General features: G+C 40.7%; 1 pseudogene; it reads right to left on the bottom strand.

Moving 5' to 3' along the window:
• Positions 1 to 393: 393 nt before the first annotated feature.
• Positions 394 to 25,491, bottom strand: part of LOC109438800 (endosome-associated-trafficking regulator 1) — a 49,343-nt pseudogene continuing 24,245 nt past the window's right edge.

Below are 25,491 nucleotides of genomic sequence, written 5' to 3'. Positions count from 1 at the left end.
TGTGAAATGAAGGACATCAACTGAATTTATTACGATGAATGTTCCGGGATGAGAATGTTCTGGAATGAGAATGGCATCACAGAACTGCTGTTTCCATGTGTAACTTCAAAAGTAAGTGGCTTTTATAGAAATGTCTTCCAAAAGATCATTAGTTTATAAAATAGCAGGGATTCACCAGAAGGGCTGGGTGGATCTATAGTTGTGACTCTCACCTGTGGGAGCTGCTCCTCTTTGCAGTTGGCTAATAGCACTGTTCTAGGTCATGAAATCAGTATCATGATAGCTTTACTGTCAGTGAAGACTGCATATTTAAAGATACAATGGCATTTTTAAACCCAGTAAATAATTTCAGGATGTAAACAGAGCTGCGATTTGGAAGCTTCTCTGTGGTTCTCAAGACTCCACCTCCTCATTTTTAATTTCAGAAATTCTGTCTATAGATTTAAGGATTTCAGTAACAAGAGTCCACGTTTCAGCTCCAGACACCAGGTGCTTTACTGAGGAGTGCGCGTTGCTCATAACCACACAAAGATTCTGCAGACGGTGTTCGGCGGACTGTTCTGCTTCACCACCTTCACCACCATTGGGCTTGTGGTTCTCGTGCTTGAAGTTAGGGACCTGCACCTGGAGCAAGCTTATTTCTCATTTTAGTTTCATGACTGATTTTCTGCCTTTACAGACTGTGTGGTCATCAGCTCCACGTTCTGCTTCATCTGCTGAACCACGGATTCAAGGTCGTGATAGTCACTCTCCTCCTTTATCATTTTTGCTTCTAACTTCCGTTCAAGTGTCCTCACCATTTCTGTCTCAGAGAAGCTCTGAATCTCAGTCAGCTAGCTTTCTTCTTAGCTTAGAAGTCTCATTCATTGCTTTATAATTTATCTTCAGCATCCGAAGATGCCTGTCCCCCAGAGGCTTTTAGTGGGCTGCAAAGTCTGTGCCGGGGCTTCCTGCCAGAGAGGCACGAGGATCAGAGTCACTGGACCTCCGCGGGGTCAGAGACTTAGGCCGCACCAGCTCCAATTAGCTGGAGAAGAAGATGTATGTGATACAGGGCAACGTGCTGGCAGTGACCCTCGACGAATGGTTCCTTTCCACAAAGGACAGCAGACAGGCCCCCTTCCACCCATCGTCCTTTTCCTCGACCTCTCCAGGAGGTCGTCAGGCCCTAACAGGTCTTCAAAAAATGGCTACTGGTATTCCAGGCCAAACCTGATGGTTTGGGAGGTTAGGGAGTTGCATTTGAGCCCAAGTGAGTGCCTTGTGGCTTCCTTTGAATAAATTCCGTTGTTGGCTGTGTCCTCTTTCAACAGGTTGAGTTCTTGGTTTTCGGAAACTCTTTAAAGGAGAATCGATTTGCCTCTTCAAGTTCTTCAAGTTTAACATCTCCAACATGTGTCTCCTGGGCTCCTTGATGCATCTTGCTTAGTACACTTCCCCTTTCCATAGACAAACTCTGTATCTTCCATGGAAGCTAGCACTAGACTGGGCACATAGCACATGAACGTTGGCCTAATGCGGAAGAAGTGGGAGTCCAGGTTCCTGCCATGGAGGCACTCACGGTCTAGCTGGGGAGACAAGACGAGAGATGGAGCATCTGGAATGACGAGGCGGTGGGCTGGGGACAGTGGAGTGACACTGGTGGAGCATGTAACTTGCCAATTGCCATGGGCCCTGACACTCCTGCCCACCCTAACCCACAAGCAGTGGCTCCCTGGCCCTGGCGCTGCCCTGGCTTCAGCCTAGTAGGCTGCCCCAGTGGCCTGCAGCGCAGCAGCCACTCCAAGCCTCTTGCCGAGGTTTCCGCTCCCAGCACCTTGATTCTTTTTTCTTTTTAATTTTATTTTATTAAATTTATTGGGGTGACAATTGTTAGTAAAATTACATAGATTTCAGGTGTACAATTATGTATTACATCATCTATAAATCCCATTGTGAGTTCATCACCCAGAGTCAGTTCTCCTTCCATCACCATATATTCGATCCCCCTTACCCTCATCTCCCACCCCCCCACCCCCCACTCCCCTTACCCTCTGACAACCACTAAACTATTGTCTGTGTCTATGACTTTCTGTTTCTCATTTGTTTGTCCTGTTCTTTTGTTGTTTTTGGTTTATATACCACATATCAGTGAAATCACATGGTTCTCTGCTTTTTCTTTTCTTTTTTTTTTATATTAAATTTATTGAGGTGACAATTGTTAGTAAAATTACATAGATTTCAGGTATACAATTCTGTTTACATCATCTATAAATCCCATTGTGTGTTCATCACCCAGAGTCAGTTCTCCTTCCATCACCATATATTCGATCCCCCTTACCCTCATCTCCCACCCCCCCACCCCCCACTCCCCTTACCCTCTGGCAACCACTAAACTATTGTCTGTGTCTATGAGTTTCTGTTTCTCATTTGTTTGTCCTGTTCTTTTGTTGTTTTTGGTTTATATACCACATATCAGTGAAATCACATGGTTCTCTGCTTTTTCTGTCTGACTTATTTCGCTCAGCATTACTCTCTCAAGATCCATCCATGTTGTCACAAATGTTCCTATATCATCTTTTCTTACTGCGAATAGTATTCCATTGTGTATATATACCACAACTTCTTTATCCATTCATCTATCGAAGGACATTTTGGTTGTTTCCATGTCTTGGCCACCGTAAACAAAGCTGCAATGAACATTGGAGCACACGTGTCTTTATCTCTAAATGTTTTCAGATTTTTGGGTAGATACCCAGGAGAGGGATTGCTGGGTCATATGGCAATTCTATTCGTAATTTTTGAGGAACCTCCACACTGCCTTCCATAACGGCTGCACCAGTCTGCATTCCCACCAACAGTGTATGAGGGTTCCTTTTTCTCCACAGCCTCTCCAACATTTGTTACTATTTGTCTTGTTGATGATAGCCATTCTGACTGGGGTGAGGTGATATCTCATTGTGGTTTTGATTTGCATTTCTCTGATGATTAGTGATGTTGAGCATTTTTTCATATGTCTATTTGCCATTTGTATGTCCTCTTTGGAGAAATGTCTCTTCAAGTCCTCTGCCCATTTTTCAATTGGGTTGTTTGTTTTTTGTTGTTGAGTTGCATGAGTTCCTTGTATATTCTGGATACTAGCCCCTAACCGGAGGCACTGTTTGCAAAAATCTTCTCCCATTCAGTTGGTGGCCTCTTTATTTTGTCAATGGTTTCTTTTGCTGTGCAGAAGCTTTTAAGTTTCATATAGTCCCATTCGTTTATTTTAGCTTTTACTTCCATTGCCTTTGAGTCAAGTTCATAAAATGCTCTTTGAACCCAAGGTCCATAAGTTTAGTACCTATGTTTTCTTCTATGCAGTTTATTGTGTCAGGTCTTATGCTTAAGTCTTTGATCCATTTTGAATTAACTTTGGTACATGGTGACAAATAGCAGTCCAGTTTCATTCTTTTGCACGTGGCTATCCAATTCTCCCAGCACCATTTATTGAAGAGGCTGTCTTTGCTCCATTGTATGTTTTAGCTTCTTTGTCAAAAATTATCTGTCCATATTTATGTGGTTTTATTTCTGGGTTCTCAATTCTATTCCATTGGTCTATGTGTCTGTTTTTCTGCCAATACCATGCTGTTTTGATTATTGTAGCCCTGTAGTACAAGCCAAAGTCAGGAAGTGTGATACCTCCATTATTGTTCTTTTTCTTAAGATTGCTTTGGCTATTCGGGGTCTTTTGTGGTTCCAAACAAATCTGATGATTTTTGTTCTATTTCTTTAAAATATGCCATTGGGATTTTGATGGGGATTGCATTGAATCTGTATATTGCTTTGGGTAATATGGCCATTTTAACTATGTTGATTCTTCCAATCCATGAGCACGGAATGTCTTTCCATTTCTTTGTGTCTTCTTCAATTTCTTTCAAAAATGTCTTATAGTTTTCAGCATATAGGTCTTTCACATCCTTGGTTAAGTTTATTCCTAGGTATTTTATTCTTTTGCTGCAATTGCAAAAGGAATTGTTTTTGTATTTCTTTTTCTGAGATTTCATTGTTAGTATATAGGAAGGCAATGGACTTTTGTGCGTTGATTTTGTAGCCAGCAACTTTACTGTATTCGTTGATTGTTTCTAATAGCTTTTTGGTGGAGTCTTTAGGGTTTTCTATATATAGCATCATGTCATCTGCAAAGAGTGATAATTTAACTTCTTCATTCCCAATTTGGATGCCTTTTATTTCTTTCTCTTGCCTGATTGCTCTGGCAAGGACTTCCAACACTATGTTGAAAAGCAGAGGTGATAGGGGACATCCCTGTCGTGTTCCTGAACGTAGAGCAAAGGGCTTCAGTTTTTCTCCATTAATTATGAGATTAGCAGAGGGCTTGTCATATATGGCCTTTATTATGTTAAGGTATTTTCCTTCTATACCCATTTTATTAAGTGTTTTAATCATAAATGGATGTTGTATCTTGTCAAATGCTTTTTCTGCATCAATTGATATAATCATATGATTTTTGTCCTTTATTTTGTTTATGTGATGTATCACATTGATGGATTTGTGGATGTTGAACCATCCTTGTGCCCCGGGGATGAACCCCACTTGGTCGTGATGAATAATCTTTTAATGCATTGTTGTATTCGATTTGCTAGAATTTTATTTAGGATTTTTGCATCGGTATTCATCAGAGATATTGGTCTGTAGTTTTCTTTTTTGTGCTGTCCTTACCAGGTTTTGGTATCAGGGTAATGTTGGCCTCATAAAATGAGTTAGGGAGTACTGTCTCTTCTTCAATTTTTTGGAAGAGTTTGTGCAGAATTGGTATTAGATCCTCTTTGAAGGTTTGGTAGAATTCACTAGTGAAGCCATCTGGTCCCGGACTTTTGCTTTTGGGAAGGTTTTGGATGACTGATTCAATTTCGTTACTGGTGATCGGTCTGTTTAGATTTTCCAGTTCTTCATGGTTCAGCCTTGAAGGCTATATGTTTCTAAGAACTTGTCCATTTCTTCTAGGTTGTTGAATTTGGTGGCATATAGTCCTTCATAGTATTCTTGGATGATCCTTTGTATTTCTGTGGTGTCCGTGATAACTTCCCTTTTACGTTTCTGATTTTGTTAATCAGTGTCTTCTCTTTTATCTTAGTAAGTCTAGCCAAGGGTTTGTCAATTTTGTTAATCTTTTCAAAGAACCAGCTCTTTGTCACATTAATTTTTTCTATTGTCTTTTTGTTCTCTATTTCATTTAGTTCTGCTCTAATTTTTGTTATTTCCTTTCTTCTGCTGACCTTGGGTTTTACTTGTTCTTCTTTTTCTAGTTCTTTAAGGTGTAACATGAGGTTATTTATTTGGGAGTTTTCTTGTTTCTTGAGATAGGCCTGTAATGAGATAAATTTCCCTCTTAAAACTGCTTTCGCTGCATCCCAAAAATTTTGGTAGGATGTATTTTCATTGTCATTTGTTTCTATGTATCTTTTGATCTCTCCTCTAATTTCTTCTTTGACCCAGTCCTTCTTTAAAAGTATGTTGTTTAATCTCCATGTATTTGTGTTTTTTCCCGCTTTCTTTTTACAGTTGATATCCAATTTCAAAGCCTTGTGATCAGAGAATATGCATGGTATGATTTCAATCTTCTTAAATTTGTTGAGACTGATTTTATGTCCCAATATATGGTCTATCCTTGAGAATGTTCCATGTACACTAGAAAAGAATGTATAGTCTGATGTTTTAGGATGAAGTGCTCTATAAATGTCAATTATGTCCATTTCATCTAATGTGTCATTTAGGGCTACTATTTCGTTATTTGTTTTCTGTTTGGATGATCTATCCATAGCTGTCAATGATGTATTTAAGTCCCCTAGTATAATTGTGTTTTGGTCAATTTTTCCCTTTAGTTCTGTTAGTAGTTGCTTGATGTATTTTGGTGCTCCCTGATTGGGGGCATAAATATTGATGACTGTTATGTCTTCTTGTTGTACAGTCCCCTTCACCATTATGAAATGTCCATCTTTATCTCTTGTTATCTTTTTCACCTTGAAGTCTGTTTCATCTGATATCATTATGGCTACACCTGATTTTCTCTGGGTACCATTTGCTTGGAGTGTCAATTTCCACCCTTTCACTTTGAGTCTATGCTTGTCCTTGTAGCTGAGATGTGTCTCTTGGAGACAGCATATGGTTGGGTTTAGTTTTTGATCCAATCTGCTACTCTGTGCCTTTTTATTGGTGAGTTCAGTCCATTTACATTTAGGGTGATTATTGATATGTGAGGATTTCCTGTCATTCTATCTTTAGTTTTCTGGTAAGGCTGTGTCTCCATTGTTTCTTTGCCTTTTGTTGTTGTCTATTATTTCTGTGTGGTGGTATTCTATGATGTTTCCTCTGTTTCTTCTTTTATTTCAGTATATATTTCAATTCTGGATTTATTTTGAGTGGTTACCCTTAAGTTTATGTAAAAGAAAGTTTGATATTTAGAGTATTCCATTTTCTTCAGCACGCTTACTTTCTCCATTCCCATATTCGGTTCAGGCCTTTACTCTCCCCTTTTTGAGTTTTGGTTGCCACAAATTGTCCCTGTTGATGGTGGTCGAATAGCCTCCTTTAGTATTTCTTGTAGTGCAGGTCGTGTATTAGAAAATTCCCTCAGCTTCTGTATGTCTGGAAAGGTCTTTATTCCTCCTTCATATCTAAAGGATATCTTTGCTGGATATATTATTCTTGGCTCATGATTTCTCTCTTTCAATAGTTTGAATATTTGGTTCCACTCCCTCCTGGCTTGTAGAGTTTCTGCTGAAAAATCTGATGATAATCTAATGGGCTTTCCTTTGTAAGTTACCGTCTTCTTTTCCCTGACTCCCTTGAGGATTCTTTCTTTGTCGTTGATTTTAGACAGCTTCAATACAATGTGCCTTGGAGAAGGTCTGTTGGGATTGAGGTAACTAGGTGTTCTGTTTGCTTCTTGGATTCGAGGGTCCAGTTCTGTCCACAAATTTGGGAAGTTCTCATCGACAATTTGTTTGAATATATTCTCTGTTCCCTTCTCTCTTTCTTCTCCTTCTGGTATGCCCATTATTCTTATATTGCTCTTTCTGATGGAGTCAGAAAGTTCTTGTAGAGTTCTTTCATTTCTTTTAAGTCTCAAGTCTCTTTCTTCTTCCATCTGTGTCATTTCCAGGTTTCTATCTTCGATGTCACTGATTCTTTCCTCCATCTGGTCAACTCTACTACCTAAGCTGGTTATTTCATTCTTAATTTCTTCTATTGAGTTCTTAATCTCCAGAAATTCTATTTGATTCTTTTTTAAAATTTTAATCTCTTTCGTAAAATGCTCATGCTGTTCTTTGATTGAGTTTCTGAGTTCCTTTAACTGCCTATCTGTGTTTTCTTGTATCTCGGTGAGTTTTTTCAGAACTGCAATCTTGAATTCTCTGTCATTTAAGTCACATATTTCTGTATCTTTAAGTGCCTTCTCTGGAGATTTTTCACTTTCTTTCTGAGCTATCTTGTTGCCTTGGTTATTCATGGCAATTACTGGTTTACTATTTCTCTTCCTAGACATCTGCAGGAGTGACTTCTGCAACAGGTTGATAGGAAGTGGTCTTTCTTTTGTTTTCCAGTACTTGTTGGTAGAATGTTTTATTATTTCTCCAACTGCAACTTATTTTTCTTCTCCCACACGGTAGTGCTATGTTTTCTCTGCACTATTCCAGCTTCTCACACAACGGGGGGATTCCCTGGGAGACAGGCTTCTCCTCTGTTAATAGTTCGTCTAGGTCACAGGGCGCAGTGTCCCGGTGGGTATGCGGAGAGCTTTTGATGTTCCAAAGCTCTTCTAGCTCCTGATTCAGAGCCTGTATGTTTCAGCAGTTCTGTTTACTCCTGCAGGGATATGCCCATATAGGTGGGGTCAGGGGCGGGGTGAGTTGTGAGAGGTGGCCCAGAGCAATGGCGGCGACCACCACCACAGCCGGTCCTGCTTCCACAGCTCCCTCCCCTTTGCCGGAACTAGTTGGGCTGTGAATTTGTGTCTGTGGTCCACAGTTCTCAAAATAGCAAATTTTCTGTTGTTTTGATCTGACACTGCTACTGTTCTGTGTCTAGCACCGGGCAGGTGGAGGTGGGGTGAGCTCTGGCAGGGTAGGGAGGGAGCGGCTAGTCTCAGTGCCTAAGGCTCCGTTCTCTGCTCTGCAGTGCGGGCTTAAACCACTGTTTTCAGCCTTTTTCCCTCAGTCTTTTCTCCGAGGTCTCTGCCGTGAGCGTTAGGTTCAGCCGTGTTTTATGCTGCCCCCTCAGCCCTGTGGAGCCCTTGCGGAGCCCTAGCCATCAGAGTTCTTCCCTCTCCTGCAGCTGTGGTAGTTCTGGGATGCAGCGAGCTCAGAGCACTGAGCTAGGTCTGCGTCCTGTGCCCGCGAGGCTCCGTCTCCGCGCACTTCTCCCTTCCCTCCTCCCTCCACTCGCGCGAATCTCCCACCTGTAGGTGATTTCAGTCGGTAGTGGGCCTCTTCGTCTTGCCTGTCTGCTGTGCAGGGAGTCCTTTGTGGAGTTTTTGTTGTTCGATTCTTTGTAAATTCCAGGGGAGCTTTACCGAGGCTCACCTCACTCCGCCATTTTTCTGGTCTCTCTGGATACATTCTTAACAATACAACCAACGGTAATGGAAAATGATTTTTTTTTAACATCTGAAATATTTATCAAGAAGTAAGAATCAAGAGTAATCTATAGGTCAATTAATATTTTGCATGTTTTAAATTTCAATTTTAGAATGATAACTTTTGAATATTAAATATTTGTGCTATTCTACCTTTAACATTTTTAATTATTTTTATTTGACAGTTATTTTGTGTTAATGTTTCCTTTTCTTTAATGTTTTCTTTTATCAAATGTCTATGTCAGATAGAAATAATTTTACATGTAACTAACATATGTAACTTTATTGGAATATATTGTTTCATGATAAAATTATATGTTATTATTGTACAGAAAACTTCTCAAATTTTAGTATAAGCCTATCACAGAGAAATGATTCACTATTCACTATTTATTACTATTGTCACTTAAAAAATGTAAATAAAATATTAGAAAACTACAGAACAATTAAAATTTCAGGAATTCCAAATAATTACTGGGAATTCCAATTGTCTTTCTTGAGTCCAGAGGATTAATTCAGACAGAGAGTAATAAGAAAGATATATGTGTGTGGTGGGAAGGTGGGGTCCATGTTATATAATGTGGGAAATGTATAAAACACTAATCAAGGACAATAACAAAATAACCTATTTATGAAACATGGCAGAATGGCTAAGCAGTCTTAAAGTAAATGATCATAAATTTATACTCTGAGTTTTCCTTCCTAGTGAAAAGCTCCATTGCCAAGAGGAGGGATGTTATGTCAGTCACCATCAGAAGCACTCTATTTATAGAAACAAGGAAGAGAAAGATGAGTCAGGGAACTACCTCCCCTTGGCAGTGAGACTGGATGGACTTAGATCTGGCAGAAAGTTGGAGAAGAGACTATTCCTTTAAGAACTACACGTTTCAGTGTTAGGCATATAAGACAACTCTCTAAGGAGGGAGGTCATTGGCTAAGGAATCACATGTGTGGTCCAGGAGATTCAAACACACCTGGGAGGGAACGAAAATAGCTGAAAAGGGTGAGAAGGAAGGTAGAGAAGAGGAGCTATTTAAAATAGAAAAAGATTATTTCACTCATGCACATAACTGTAAGTAATGTCAGTAATTCTGAGTCTATGGCTGTGCAATGCATAGACTTACATGTACCTTACATGTACAGTCTGATGCTTTAATGTTTCCAAAATACTTTTGCATAATTTGTGTGATAGCTTTTCTCCAGAATGTTTAGTTCTTTAGTGTACATACCAATATATAAAGATCTAGTTGAGTTCTTTCAGGAATAAGACTTAGTAAAATAACTATAATGAAGTGATATTTGCCAAAAGAGTTGATCTTATTTGTAAGGAAATGCAATGTAAAGATAGATTTAAAATATATGTACAATAAAAAATGAATGAAAAAAATACTAGAGGGCCTATGTAGATATAGATAGATAGAAAGTTGTAGAATCAATGGATTGCATGTATTGTTGAATGTGAACAATTATGAATTAAACTGATGAGGTTGTGGTCAAAACTGGCCATTTGAACTCATTTTGGGGTTATGACCATCTCTGGGGATGAGTTGCTAAAAGCACTGACAGGTCAGGGTGTTGATGAATCATTTAGATAGTGAAGCCCTGAGAATGAAGAGAATGACTGTGAGCACATGCTGAAAACTTTAGTGGGGTGGAACGGAGGAGGAGCCAGGACCTCGGTGGATAACACTGATGAGAAGGGAGACGGCAAAAGCCACTTGTTAGGAAATTTACAAGAGGGGGAAGGAAAACATTGATACTATATAATGAGAAAGTACATCAGCAGTGATAGAGGAGAATTTTTTTTAAATTTCTATTCTATTCTATTCTATTCTATTCTATTCTATTCTATTCTATTCTATTCTATTCTATTCTATTCTATCCTATTTCCTCTCTTCCTTTCTTCCTCCCTTCTTCCCTCCCTTTCTCTCTCTCCTCCATCCTCCAGGCTAGCAGCCTAGCTCAGTACATTTCAGATAAGTTAGACAAGTCACACCAAATTTGATGATCAGCATTTGCAGTTAAGAGGAAAAACAAATGTTCAATTAACAATGCTACAATTATTCTCACTCCCACATTCCTATGGCCTCTGCCTTACCAAAGCAGCCTGTTTCAACTTTATGTTTACTGCACCTATATTCGTGTTTTATGTTCATTTCAGAAAATACTTTCCATAATAAAATATGTTCAGTTTACTATCTTATTTACAAATATAGGTTTCCCATTGTTTTATTTAACATTCTTGTAAAAAAAAAAAAAACTATTAAATTTCTAGTTCTGACCGTGACACAGTAATAGGTATCAGAAATACCCTACGGACCTAGATAGCCTTAATTTTCCCCTCAGCCTGACTAAATTTAGACAGGTTTCTTCCTGGCTATAGTCTCCTAATCTCGCTTTTCTTAGAGCATTTACTTTAGAAATCCTATAATTGCAAATTCTTTCTCTGCCAGTTTGAGATGCGGATCATCTCCCAGCCATAAAAAAGAAGAAAATCTCGCCATTTGCAGCAACATAGATAAATTCGGAGGACATCACGCTAAATAAAATAAGCAAGACACAGGAGGACAATAGTGTCTGACCTCACTTAATTGTGGAATCTAAAGAAGTCAAACTCATTGAACCAGAATGTAGAATGGTGTTTACCAGGGACTGAAGGTAGGGACAATGGGGAAATATTGGTCAAAGGGTGAAAATTCTGTTACAAAATGCAAAAGCCCTTGGGTTCTAATGTACAGCATGGTTACTACAGCTAATGATAGTGTATTATATATTAGAACTTTGTTCAGAGAATACATTTTCATCACAAAGGTAATTGTGAAGTGATGGATGTGTTAAATAACTTTATTGTAGTAATCATTTAATAACATAAACACATCAAATCATCATGTTGTACATCTCAAATTTATACGGTTCTATTTTTAAAACAAAAGGATCTATGTGAGGTGATGAGGTAACTTGATCAATTCACCATGTTATATGTATAGTAAATCTTTAAAAATCACATTGCACAACCTAAATATATACAATTTTTATATTCTAATCATATCTCACTAAAGTTGGGTGAAAAATGTAACCCTCAAGAAGGATAGCATCTCCATCTACCAGTTTCTGTGAGAGCTGGAGCCTTACTTCAATAAGTGTCAATTAGTAAACAAAGATGCTTAATCACATTGGACTATCTCCCTCTGAACAGCCTCCAGTACTTTTTCATTTAATTCACTCCAGTGTTTTGAAACCTCCCTGCCTTTTGTTTCAGTGGAAATGAGTTTAATCTCTGTTCCTATTGTAACAGTCTCAATCCCTATTGCAATAGTGTTGAATAAAGTTGTTTTTTTCCTGTTTAATTCCATCCAGTGAAATTTTTCTATAACACTAACACTGCAAACAGCTATAAAACCAGGCAAAATCCATGAAGGAAATGTTTTCAGGCATTGGAAAACAAACAGAACAGGGCTATGTTCCTTGAGAAAAGGGAAACACAGAGGTGGGCTCCACATTTACTCTAGCTTTCCACGTGGGGCACTTCTCAAACCATGTCCATTAGTTCCCCGAATGCTACTATAACAGATTACCACAAGCTTAGTGGCTTAAAGCAACACAAATGTATAATCTTACAGTTCTGGGTGTCAGAAATAGGTTTCACCAAGCTAGAGTCAAGGTGTCAGAAAGGCTGGTTTCCTTTTGGAGACTCTAGAGGAGAATCTGTTTTCTTTTTTTAGCTTCTAGAGGCCGCCTTTTATTCGGATTTGTGGACTTTTCCTATATCCTCAAAGCCCATAGTTTAGAATCTTCATATTTCTCTCTTACTCTCACCTTCTGCCCCCCTCTCCCATACGTGAAGGAACTTGCTTACATTGGTTCCAGCTGGATAACGCAGGATAATCTCCTCATCTTAAAATCTCCTGATTAGGTGAGTACTAGACATATCTGGGGGAACCCCTATGTAAGTTATATAAATGTCTAACCACTATGCTACACACCTATAACTAATATAAAATAATACTGAATGTCAACTGTAATTGAAAAATAAAAATGAAAAAAAATCAGCTGATTAACAACCTTAATTCTGTCTGCAATCCCCTTGCTATGTAACATACTGTGTTCACATATTCCAGAGATTAGTACATAGATATCTGTTGGGAGGACTATTATTCTGCTTACCACACCATGGCCCAGACTAAAGTTGCCATCTTCCTGGGTAGAGGAAACACATAAAGGTCTAGGGCTACTTGGGTTGTCATAACTTGGAGGGCAATTGTACAGTAGACGAAGGAGCTGTTCAGGGAAGATGACTGCTATGGCCTGAGTGTTTTGTCCCTCCAAAATTCACATATTAAAACCTAAATTCCAAGGTGATAGTATTAGAAGCTAGGATCTTAGGGAGATGATAGGGTCATGAGGGTGGAGCCCTCATGAATGACATTAATGCCCATGTAAAAGAGGCCAGAGAGAGCTCCCTAGTCTCCTTTAACCATATGATGACATAAGGAGAAGTCAGCTACCCAGAAGAGGACCCTTATTCAATCATGCTGGCATTCTGATTTTGGACTTCCAACCTCCGGAACTGTGAGAAATACATTTCTGTTTGTTTATATGCTACCCAGTCCATGGTATTTGGTTGTAACACCTGAACAGACTAAGACAGTGACATAGAAATCTGCATGAGTCACATCCCAACTCAAATCTTTGGCAGTTCAGGACAAGGCTTAGAAGAAAACAGCTTTTTGGGAAACGAATGGCTGGTCACACAGTGCTAGAAGATGCTGAAATTATGACCAAGTAGAGCAGAAAGATATCACTGAAAATTTTTGAAATCAGTTGAAATCTCAGAATGGCCAAACATTAGAAATGGGTTATTCTAACACAAGAGTAAAGATTACACTAATCAGCCAAAATAACACAACAAACAACAACAAAAATTTAACTAAAACCAAGCCTGGAAAAGACCAAATAATGACTGATGAAAACAAAGTTCAATGTTCTTAAAGGAGAACAACAAAATCCAGACCAGAATAAACAAATTAAGGACAATACACATTATTTTTATATTCATACAGAGTATTCACCAAGGCATACCACATGCTGAATCACAAAACAATTTTTAATACATTTAAAATGACAAAAATCACATGACACCAACAGAAATTGACAAACCAATAGCAAAAAGATATTTGAAAAAATGCCGGTATATTTGAAAAGTATCCAACCCATATAATCTAAGGGTCAAAAAAGCACAAGAAAAATAATTAATTTTCAAATATTTTGAAATGAATAATAATGAAAACACAACATTTGAAAATGTGTGGGATGCAACTGAAACAGTGGTTAAAGGGAAAATTATAGCTCTAAGTGATTTTATTAGAAAAAAGAAGAGATGTTTAAAATCACACATCTAAACTTCCACTTTAAATATCTAGAAGATCAAGAGCGAATTAAACCCAAGGTAAACAAAAAAAGAGACATAAGAGCAGCAATCAATGAGATAGAAATAAATATTAAATAAAAAATAGGTTACTTCAAAAAATTAAAAATTTGTATAAACATTGGCTAAATTGCTCAGGAAAAAACAAATGCAGATTACCAATATCAATAATTAAAAAGGAGACATTACTATATGCTTCAGACATTAAAAGATTAATAACAATGTATTATGGAAAAGTTTATACCAATAAATTCAATATTAGAAACGAAATAACTCCTTAAAAAAAACCTTATCAAGACTAAATAGAAATTCTATGATATATATATATATATATATATATATATATATATATATATATATATGTGTGTGTATGTAATATATATTATATATATATATACATATATATATATATATACAGATATAGTACATAAGAGATGTGATAAAAAATGGTGAATGTTTAAATAAAAAATATATTACAATAAAAGACACATTGCCATTGTCGTGCAGGGTGCCAGGCAGTGTCTCTGCTCCCACTCCCCTCATAAGAACGCAGGACATGGTGAGGCCAAAAAGGAACACCCACGGAGCCATAGATAGGGGTTTCATACTACTATATTCTCGCTGGTGGCTGGGTTGGAGAAACAGGAAACAGGAGCCACACAATTCTCAACCTTCATTGCTCCGCTTGCAGGCTTAGCCACCATATTCTTGCTAGCCCCCATTTTTTTGCTAGCATAGCCACAGCAGTTATATTAGTGGCCAATGGCTCACTGGTTACAGCTGACGGCCAACGAGTCACAGCTGATGGCCATGCAATCACAGTTGATGGCCATTTACTACCTGAGCCAGCACCTATCTATGTGAGGCCGAGAGCCTGGAAACTGCTTTCTGGGGCTCTGTCCTCACACTCCAACCCTACAGGCTCTCGCCTCACAATCTACGCAACAAGTGTCTTCCGCGAGGGGCCCTGCGCGAGGAGCCTGGAGGTAAATGCAATATCCTGGACACAGCTAGGCTCTCTGGGCACAGCCAGGGTTTCTCAGGGCACCACCAGCACTTCTGGGCACAGCCAGACTTCCTGGGCTTCTTAGGGTACCACCTGTCTTCCCGGACACAGCCAGGGTTTCTCAGGGCACCACCAGTACTTCTGGGCATGGCCGGACATCCTGGACTTCTTAGGGTACCACCTGTCTTCCCGGACCCAGCCAGGGTTTCTCAGGGCACCACCAGTACTTCTGGGCATGGGCAGACTTCCTGGGCTTCTTAGGGTACCACTAGTCTTCCCGGGCACAGCCAAGGTTTCTCAGGGCACCACCAGTACTTCTGGGCATAGCCAGACTTCCTGGGCTTCTTAGGGTACCACCAGTCTCCCCAGACACAGCCAGGTTTTCTCAAGGCACCACCAGTACTTCTGGGCATAGCCAGACTTCCTGGGCTTCTTAGGGTACCAGTAGTTTCCCCGGGCACAGCCAGGTTTCTCAGGGCACTGCCACTCTCTCTGGGAACAGCCCGACTTCCTGGGCACAGCCAGGGCATCTCAGGGCACAGCCAGACTTCCTGGACTCAGCCAGGGTTCTCAGGGCACTGCCACTCTCTCTGGGAACAGCCCGACTTCCTGGGCACAGCCAGGGTATCTAAGGGCACAGCCAGACTTCCTGGACTCAGCCAGGGCTCTCAGGGCACTGCCACTCTCTCTGGGCCTCTCGGGGTACTGTGCTGGAACAACAGCGACTCACAGTCAAGGTGCTTACATATTCTCAATGGTGGCCGGTCACGACACAAAAGCAAATATCCCCAGTTCCACTACATGGTGGTATGTTCCCAAACAGTCAAGTGGTCCATTAAATTAGGGATGGAAGGCAATTCCCTATAGTCCATAGTCATTCACCAGGGCTGTTCTGGGGGTGAGGGACGACCTTGACCTCACCCTCATTTCCCACGGAGGACTCAGCAAGCGTTTCCTCCTGGGACTACAAGTCCTGTGTCTGGGCTGCCTCAGCAACAACTTTCCAGCCCACAGGGCCACAACGACCTTTGCTTTCTCCGACCTGTGCTGGTTGGGGAACCGCCCACATCTTTCCACCTCTCCACTGGGCTCCATCTCTCCAGCAGCTGCATGGCTTTTCCTGTGCTGGTGGGAGAACCGTCCACATCCTCCCACCCCTCCACGGGGGTCCAGCTCTCTGGCAGCTGCTCCTCCTGGTCTTCCAGACTGAGTGTTCATACACACAAACTGCTCCACCACTCTTCAGAGAGCTTTGGCCGGCACCATATCCCGCCGACTATGCCATGTGTCGGGCGGGGCGTCCAGCGGGGTCTCTGCTCCCGCTCCCCACATTAGAACGCAGGACACGGTGAGGCCAAAAAGGAACACTCACGGAGCCATAGATAGGGGAGTCATACCACTATATTCTCGCTGGTGGCTGGGTTGGAGAAACAGGAACAGGAACCACACAATTCTCAACCCTCATTGCTCGGCTTTCAGGCTCAGCCACCGTCTGCTTGCTAGCCCCCATTTTCTGCTAGCCTAGCCACAGCAGTTATATTAGTGGCCAATGGCTCACTGGTTACAGCTGACGGCCAAGTAGCCAGAGCTGATGGCCATCCAATTACAGTTGATGGCCATTTACTACCTGAGCCAGCACCTGTGTATGTGAGGCCGAGAGCCTGAAAACTACTTTCTGGGGCTTTGTCCCCACAGCCATTAATCCCTTTCAAAATACTCCCCCTTGTTTGGAACACACTTATCCCATCATTCTTGCCACTTTCTAAAACAGTTTTGGAAGTCCTCTTTTATGAGTATCTTTAGTTGCGCTGTCATGGCTGCCTTGATCAATTCAAAATGTTTGCTTATTATGGTCATTTTGACTTTGGAGAAGAACCAGAAGTCACATGTGCCAGATCAGGTGAATAAGTTGGATGAGGACACAACTTAATGTTTTGCTTGACAGAAATTGCCATACGAGAAGCAATGTGTGACACAGAGCCTTTCCGCTGTGATCAAAAACTATGGTGAAAGCTGCTGCCGAGTGCCATCCAAAAGAAAGGCAGGCAACTTCAATACGGAAAGTGGTGCCTTGAACCTTAGTAACTGTGTGACAAGTTTCAACTTGTTCAGTGCAGTGTATCAGGTGTGAGCTAAGGTTGAGAGAAAGTGTGTTTTAAAGTGTGTCTTAAATCATCCTCCATCATGACAATGCTCCATGTCACACATCATTTCTGGTATAGCAATTTCTGTCAAAAAAAACATTATGTTGTGTCTTCATCCACCTTATTCAATGGATCTGGCATCGTGCAACATCTGGCTCTTCCCCAAAGTCAAAATGATTCAGGACATGGACATAGCCACGACAGCACAACTGAAGACACTTATTATGAAAGAGGGCTTCCAGAACTGCTTCAGAAAAAAGTGGCAAGAACGATGTTGGATAAGTGTGATTGAAGCAAGGGGGAATATTTTAAGGGGGATTAATGGCTATGTGTCTTTCACTGTAATAATTTATTTTTATTTAAACATTCACTGTATTGTATGATCACACCTTATATGTATATGTATATGTAATGTGTTTCCCCGAAAATAAGACCTAGCCAGACAATCAGCTCTAATGCGTCTTTTGGAGCAAAAGTTAATATAAGACCTGGTCTTATCTAACATAATACAATATAAAACCAGTTCTTATATTAATTTTTGCTCCAAAAGACGCATTAGAGCTGATTGTCCAACTAGGTCTTATTTTCGGGGAAACACGGTATATGTTGTAATATGTATGAGATCTGCAATGAAGTTCACGAACTTGCCACCATGTGCTTACACTGGCAGCACTGTACAAACAGCTCAGTAAGGTTTCATTACCTTGGTATGTGAGTGTCTCACAGCTATATTCATGTGGCATTGTCTTGCTGAGTGGCGCTCATTATTGCTGTTATGTGTTTTTGTGCACAGTCATGAGAAAGTCTGAGTTTCAATTAGAGCAACGGGACAAATATTAAGTTTCTTGTTAAACTTGGCAAGAGTGGAAGTGAAATCAGGGACATGTTAGACCAAGTTTATGGGGATAATGCCATGAAGAAAATGGCAGTGTACAAATGCATTAAATGTTTTTCTGAGGGGAGAGACCACATCACTGATGAAGAGAGGTCAGGATGACCAGTAACGAGCAGAACTGATGAAAATATTGCAAAAATTTGTCAAAATATGCATCAAAATTGTTGGCTGACTGTGAGAGGCATAGCAGAGCAAGTAAACATTGATAGATAAATAGTTAGGAAAATCTTAACTGAAAATCTTGGCATGAGAAAGATGTGTGCAAAAATGGTCCTGAAATAGCTCACTGATGAACAAAAGCAAAGGAGAGTCGAAGTTTGCCAAGATCTTTTGAAGAGGCAAGGCAATGTTTTGGGTCGTGGTATCACTGGTGATGAAATATAGGTGCACCAATATGACTGAAACAAAGCGTCAAAGTGCACAATGGAAGTCAACCCATTCTCTATGACTGAAAAAGTTCCGTCAGTCCAAATTAAGAGTCAAAACAATGTTGCTAAACTTTTTTGATATCAGAGGGATTATTCATTATGAATTTGTACCAACTGGACAAACAGTTAACCAAGGTTACTATTTGGAAGTGCTGAAAAGGCTGTGTGAAAAAGTTAGACGAAAACGACCTGAACTTTTCACCAGCAATTCATGGCTCTTGCATCACGACAATATATCAGCTTACACAGAACTGTCTGTGAGGGAGTTTTTAGCCAGTAAACAAATAACTGTATTGGAACACCCTCCCTACTCACCTGATCTGGCCTCCAATGACTTCTTTCTTTACCCCAAAATACAGAAAATATTGAAAGGAAGACATTTTGATGACATTCAGGACATCAAGCATAATCCAATGACAGCTCTGATGGCCCTTCCATTAAAAGAGTTCCAAAATTGCTTTGAAGAGAGGACTAGGCACTGGCGTCAGTGCATAGCTTCCCAAGGGGGTTACCTTGAAGGTGACCATAGTGATATTCAGCAGTGAGATATGTAGCACTTTTTCTAGGATGAGTTCACGAACATAATTGTCAGACCTCATATACATGTATACATATATATATTTCATATAGGTATGGAATTGATTTTGTTCAAAAAGAAAAAAAATCTTCCCGGACAGAAACCTCCAGTCTCAGAGGACTTCAACTGACTATTAATAGTGTGTGTGGGTATGTGTGTGAATGCATGCGTGTGTGTGTGTGTGTGTGTATGTATGTATATGTGTAGGTGTGTGTGCTTGTTTATATTTGTGTACACAACTGTATGTGTGTGTGCATGTGTGGGAGTGTATGTTTGTGTGTATGTGTGCACACATGTGTATGTGAGTGTGTGTGTGTGTGTGTGTGTGTTTCTGCCCATGTGTGGACACTTCCTGCTGCACTGCCTTTTCTCTTGAGAATTGGGTGGCTTCCATGATGCAGCACTGGGCTTTCTTCATATGCCTCACACTATGCTCATTGTATAGTAATAACAGTAAGAGTAAGAATAAGAAGAATTAGTAACAAGAATAATAATGATAAAAATGACTGATGTTGTGTCAGAGTTTTCTGCAGAAAGAAAAGAAGTTGCTATTTCTGAAGAGAATGTAGTTGGAGAACTGATGGACAAAATGTATTTTCAGACCAATTTATCAGTTTATATTTTAAGCCTTTCTTTGAGGATGATACATATGAATTGCTTAGCTCTTCTTAATGAACACTAGCAAAGGTTTATTTATGCATCTTAATGACTCCAGAAGTAGGAGTAACATGAATATTTAAGAGATTGTTCCTGCCTATGCAAATATTTGGAGGTAGCATGGCATTGACTTGTTATCTGACTGCCCGTTAATGTCCTCTGAGGAACAAATTCATAAATGTTTATGACCTCGTATCCTGAACTTATTATCATCAGTAGGAACATCAGTATTGTTTGGATAGCCCAGTTTTAATTTGTCCTGGTAGTTCAGTGTGATTACTTGACTTAAGTTGTTTCAAGACTCCAGAAATACACATCATCATTATTAACTTTTGGTCATTTTGTGTTTGTTTTCAGAGCATCTTTGGAAAATAAAGTGTTGCTTGTTTAGGGAAACAGACTTTGCAACAATTCCTGTCCCAGTTCCTATTTCTCTGAGGCTGGAAACGACTGTGTGCCTTCTTTCCCATTCTATGTCGTTGTTCCTCACCCTGTCCGAACAGGCTCCCCTCCGCTCTTAAAGCAACGCAAAGGGTCTGCTTAGTATCAGTGCGCTCACTGCCTGATTCAGAAGGCGCTCTGAGGGGTTGGGGTGGCAAGTGAGAGCAAAGAAGGCTGATTCCCAATTAGTGTTTATCCTCTGGTGTGGACATTTTTTACCTGAACTTGTAGTTTATTCACTGCTCGTTCATTCTTTTATCCCAGCCTCCAGCATTTGCTCCATGCTTGCTTAGTGCAAGGCCTGTGCAGGGGTTTGGCTCATGATTTCTAGCATGATAAAGGGACAGAGTCACTATGAGGACTGCATCTGCTCACAAATAACAAGAACTTTGCATACCTGAGCTTACTTCTACACCACAATCACCCCCATGAGGTCAGTGATAGCGTCATTTCCATTTACTAGAGGAGAAAGCTGAGGCCTCACTTGCCTGTGGCAGCATCCAGGAGATGAACAAGGCTCCACTTGCTAAACTCAGAAGCCCCTGCTTTTCCCTTCTGCTTTGCTTCCCAGGGGTTCCTTATCCGCTCCACATCTACCTTAGCCTAAGATGATCGTCACACATACCCTCTATACCTGAGTTTCTAGGTGGCAATCTGCCTCACTAGTTAAAATCTTGGAAACTCTCATACCCAATCTATTTTCAAATATTTGTGGAGCACCCACTCTTCAAATCACTAGGAAGGAGGCTTTCCCTGGATTCCTTCACCTCTCCTCCCCTCACATTGTGTTCAGACCCATACCGTGGTCACCCTAGTGATAGATGTTGCCTGTTAATTAGCAACCCTCTTGAAATGTGGTGCCCACAATGCCCTGATAAACATTGAGCACAGAGGTGCTGTTAGCACTCTTGACCCAGCTATCATTTGGGTCCTTAAAGCCTAAGACAGGATTTGTACAAAGGAGACATTAGCTCTTCAGTGCACCTTCCTTAATGGATACTCCCACATTCCCAACCCCGACACATACACCACACATACATATGCACACACTGCCACAGGGAGAAAAGTTGTTACCTTGATTAGGGGTGAGATTATAATACTTTGTCTAAAGAGTAAGACTGCCTGGGTTCAAATCCTAGTTTCACCACTTGGTAATCATGTAACCTTGGGCAGGTCACTTAACCTTGCATTCTATAAAAGGAAACTTGAAATAGGACAGCTGTGAGGTCAGAGCACCTTAGTCAAGGATGGTGTGTGTACCTGTGCTCCCTGACATGTTATTAGTGCCCATTCTTAGATACATCCCTCAGAGGAGACAGCCATTACCGTCCTCAGAGAGGAATGCATCACAATTTATCTTCCATCAGTCGCTGAGAACTTATTTCTCAACCATGTGTTACTAAGATCTCTCACTGTCCCATCTTCTGAATGGCAATAGCTCTGGTTCAATTGTCTATTTATGCTGATCTATTCTGGTATGTAAATAAATACACCATCTATGTCACAAAACTTATTTCAGCCAGAACTCACAGAGCACTATGCTGATTCATTTGCATAATAACCTACCAAAAATGTGAAAAAAGCCATATGCCAGTCTCCTAACTTAAAAGATACATCAGAAAATGCCTAGAATAAGTGAAACCCTTGGGTCATTATTATGGCTATCTCAGTCACAGAGGATGCAATTTCTGGCATACTTGGGCCCAGTAGATGGTGCCATGTTATATAAAAACTTCATGTTCTGAGAAATATTGGGGTAATTCTGTTGCCTCCTCTAGGGTCCTGGTGGGACCCAAAGAAGAGGTCAAGGCTTGGGAGAATAGTCTGAACCAGCCAGACAAAGGATGCTTACAGGACGCTGGCCCTGAGCCAGGATCACACATGGTGGGGAGAGGAAGCAGGAAGTAATAGATAAGCCAGTCTTTCCATAGCTGGACTAATAACATCTTCCTTTTTGTTCCTGATGGTTCAAATTCCAGATTTAAAGGGCCAGAGATATGTTTTCCAAAGGCTCATAAAGAACTTTGGTAAAAAAATTGAAAGAGAGAGAGCCTTTCTGTTGGTGGACACCGCTGAGTAAGCATCACTAAATCTCTCCTCCTGCAGTTGTGGTGTCTAAGTCAGAGTCTCCCAAAGAGCCTGAACAGCTGTGGAAGCTCTTCATTGAAGGCTTGAGCTTTGAAACAACAGGTGAGTCTGAGGAGCCATTTTGAGCAATGGGAAACGCTCACAGACTGTGTGGTGAGGAGATCCAAACACCAAGTGCTCCAGAAGCTTTGGGTTTGTCACCTATGCCACTGTGGCAGGAGTGGATGCAGCCATGAATGCAAGGCCACACAAGGTGGATGGAAGAGTCATGGAACCAAAGAGGGCTGTCTCAAGAGAAGATTCTCAAATACCTGGTGCCCACTTAACTGTGAAAAAGATTTTCGCTGGTGGTATTAGACCCTGAAGAACATCATCTTAGAGATTATTTTGAACACTGTGAGAAAATTGAACTGATGGAAATCATCACTGACTGAGGCAGTGGCAAGAAGAGAAGATTTGCTTTTGTAACCTTTGATGACCATGACTCTGTAGACGATTGTCATTCAAAAATACCATACTGTGAACGGCCATAACTGTGAATTAAGGAAAGCCCTATCTAAGCAAGACATGACCTCACTCAAGAGGTCAAAGTGGTTCTGGAAACTTCAGTGGTGGTCAAAGAGGTGGTTTCAGTCAGAATGATAACTTTGGTCATGGAGGACACTTCAGTGGTCTAGGTGGCTTTAGTGGCAGTCGTGGTGGTGGAGGATACGGTGGCAGTGGGGATGGCTGTAATGGATTTGGTAATGATGGAAGCAATTTTGGTGGTGCTGGAAGCTACAATAACTTTGGCAATTACAACAATCAATCTTCAAATTTTGATCCCATGAAATGAGGAAACTTTGGAGGCAGAAGTTTTGGCCCTGTGGTAGTGGAGGCCAATATTTGCCAAGCCATGAAACCAAGGTGGTTCCAGCAGCAACAATAGCTATGGCAGAGGCAGCAGGTTTTAATTACTGCCAGGAAACAAAGGTTAGCAGGAGAGGAGAGCCAGAGACGTGACAGGGAAGCTATAGGTTACAACAGATTTGTGAACTCAGCCAAGCACAGTGGTGGCAGGGCCTCGCTGCTACAAAGAAGACGTTTTAGACAGTACTCATGTGTATGGGAAAAACTCAAGGACTGTATTTATGACTAATTGTATAACAGATTATTTTAGTTTTTGTTCTGTGTAAAGTGTAAAGCATTCCAACAAAGTGTTTTAACATAGATTTTTTTTTTTGCATCCCTGCTATTGATTGCTAAATGTAATAGTCTGAGCATGACACTGAATAAATATGTCTTTTTTAAAATGTGCCGTGTGAAGTTAGTCTACTCTGAAGCCCTCTTGGTAAATTACCCCAACAGTGTAAAGTTCCTTCAGGGTGGTGACAGGTTCCATCTGAAATTTATATACAACCTGCTTGGGCTCAGAAGCCATTGTCTTCAAAAACCTTGGTGTAATTGAATTGACAGTTACTGTGTTGTGACCTGGAGGTCACCATTAAAAAGGTCACCCAAGCAGAGTAATGGAGTTTATTTGGTTATTAATGATTGTTGGCACATCCTATGCAATATATCTAAATTGAATTATGGTACCAGATAAAATTATAGATGGGAATGAAGCTTGTGTATCATCCATTATCATGTGTAATCAATAAATAATTTAATATTTTCTTTGAAAAAGGGTAAATTTTCCATTGATATAAAAATAAAAAGGAAGGAAGCTTGGGTCTAGGGAGGGAGAGAAAAAAAAAGAGGAGAGGAGAATACTACAATTGCCAGAACACACCTAGAAAGGAAAGAGAGAGAGAGAGAGAGAGAGAGAGAGAGAGAGAGAGAGATCTGAGGGGAGAGAAGAGCTGCTGCCTAGAAGGAGGTGACAGTGGTGTGAGAGGGAGGGAGGGAGTACTCTACAGCAAAAAGGAACCTTGTGAGAATCCTGGAGACCCAATGTCTAGCCTTAAGTAAGGAGGAATCTTAACATCACCGGTGTCCTTGGCTGGCCTCAGTTGATGGTCATTGTTGCCTGTAAGCTCAAACTTGGAGGTATGGGGTGCTAAACTCAGCTCCTGTACTTGGCCAAGGACCCTAGTCCTTAGAGTCACAGGTCTGGGGAGCTCTGAAGGAAAAACTAGGTTTCCCACCATCAGCTGAAAACAAACAAAACAAACAAAAACAGTAAGTCTGCAGGTCCAATCTATCTCCTCCATGGTCCTTATAAGGAGGAGTGTCTTTCCATGAGGATAGCTGGGTCTTATAGGCCCTCTAACTCTGCAGAGATGTGTGTTCTTTTGAGGATCTCTCTCCAAGAGTCACTGTTGCCCGCACATTGACTTTAGGTGATGCTGTCCTACAATTGGTGGTCAGGGTCGAGCTTAGAGACCTGAGACCAGGTAAAACTTTTAAATATGAGCTAGCTCCCACAAGAACGCCAATATGTTAGCCCTGGAAAACTCATTCATCAAGTTACCTTATGGCTTCCAACTCAATTTCTGTACCAGGTGAAATAAAACTCAGTATCTCACAGGGCTACTTTCACTTGTACAATGTGCCTAGACAGACCATGGATATGATTCAAGAACCACTAGGAAGACCCTGTTTCAAAACAAAACAACTCTTGTACTCATATTCTTAGAGAGACGGAATGCTGTCTTAATGGCATTTTGACCAGGAGGTGCAGAAATACACGGTTCTTATCTTGTTTTACCCAACTCTCCTCCCCAAGGCAATACATAGGCAATGATGAAAGGAAAGCATAGTAACATATCATTAATTAGAGCTTTGGTTCTGTTACTTAGGCAGAAAGAATATGGCTATGGGGAGAGGGGGAAGGAAGTAGGATGTGAGGGGAGGCAGAGGAAAGAGAGGAGATGAAATCATTCTTAAGAAAAGGTGCAGCTACAGCTACTTGTAATGGATTATAACACTATTAGCATTATAGGAAAAATTCTCCACCCCCTGTGTTGCCATGACAGGTCCAACAAAGGCCAAGTAAAAACAAGGGAATCCCGCCTCCTGACGGGAAGGAGTGATCATCGAGAACAGCAAGGACCCACCTTGGGAACACCACCCCTAAAACTTGAGTTTTTCATGCCCTCATTCTAATAAAACCCTAAACGTCTTTGTTCTTTGGAGCAGTTTACCTCCTCTTGTCCTTCCCAGGCCCATTATTTTAGGAGTGTACTCTTTTTATTTACTTTAATGAACCCACTGCTTGCTTGGCTTTGTTTGCATGAC

The sequence above is a fragment of the Rhinolophus sinicus genome, linkage group LG16 (genome assembly GCF_036562045.2).
Source record: "Rhinolophus sinicus isolate RSC01 linkage group LG16, ASM3656204v1, whole genome shotgun sequence".
Taxonomy (NCBI): domain Eukaryota; kingdom Metazoa; phylum Chordata; class Mammalia; order Chiroptera; family Rhinolophidae; genus Rhinolophus; species Rhinolophus sinicus.
The sequence above is the reverse complement of the archived record's forward strand: the minus strand, read 5'-3'. Positions and strand labels throughout refer to the sequence as shown.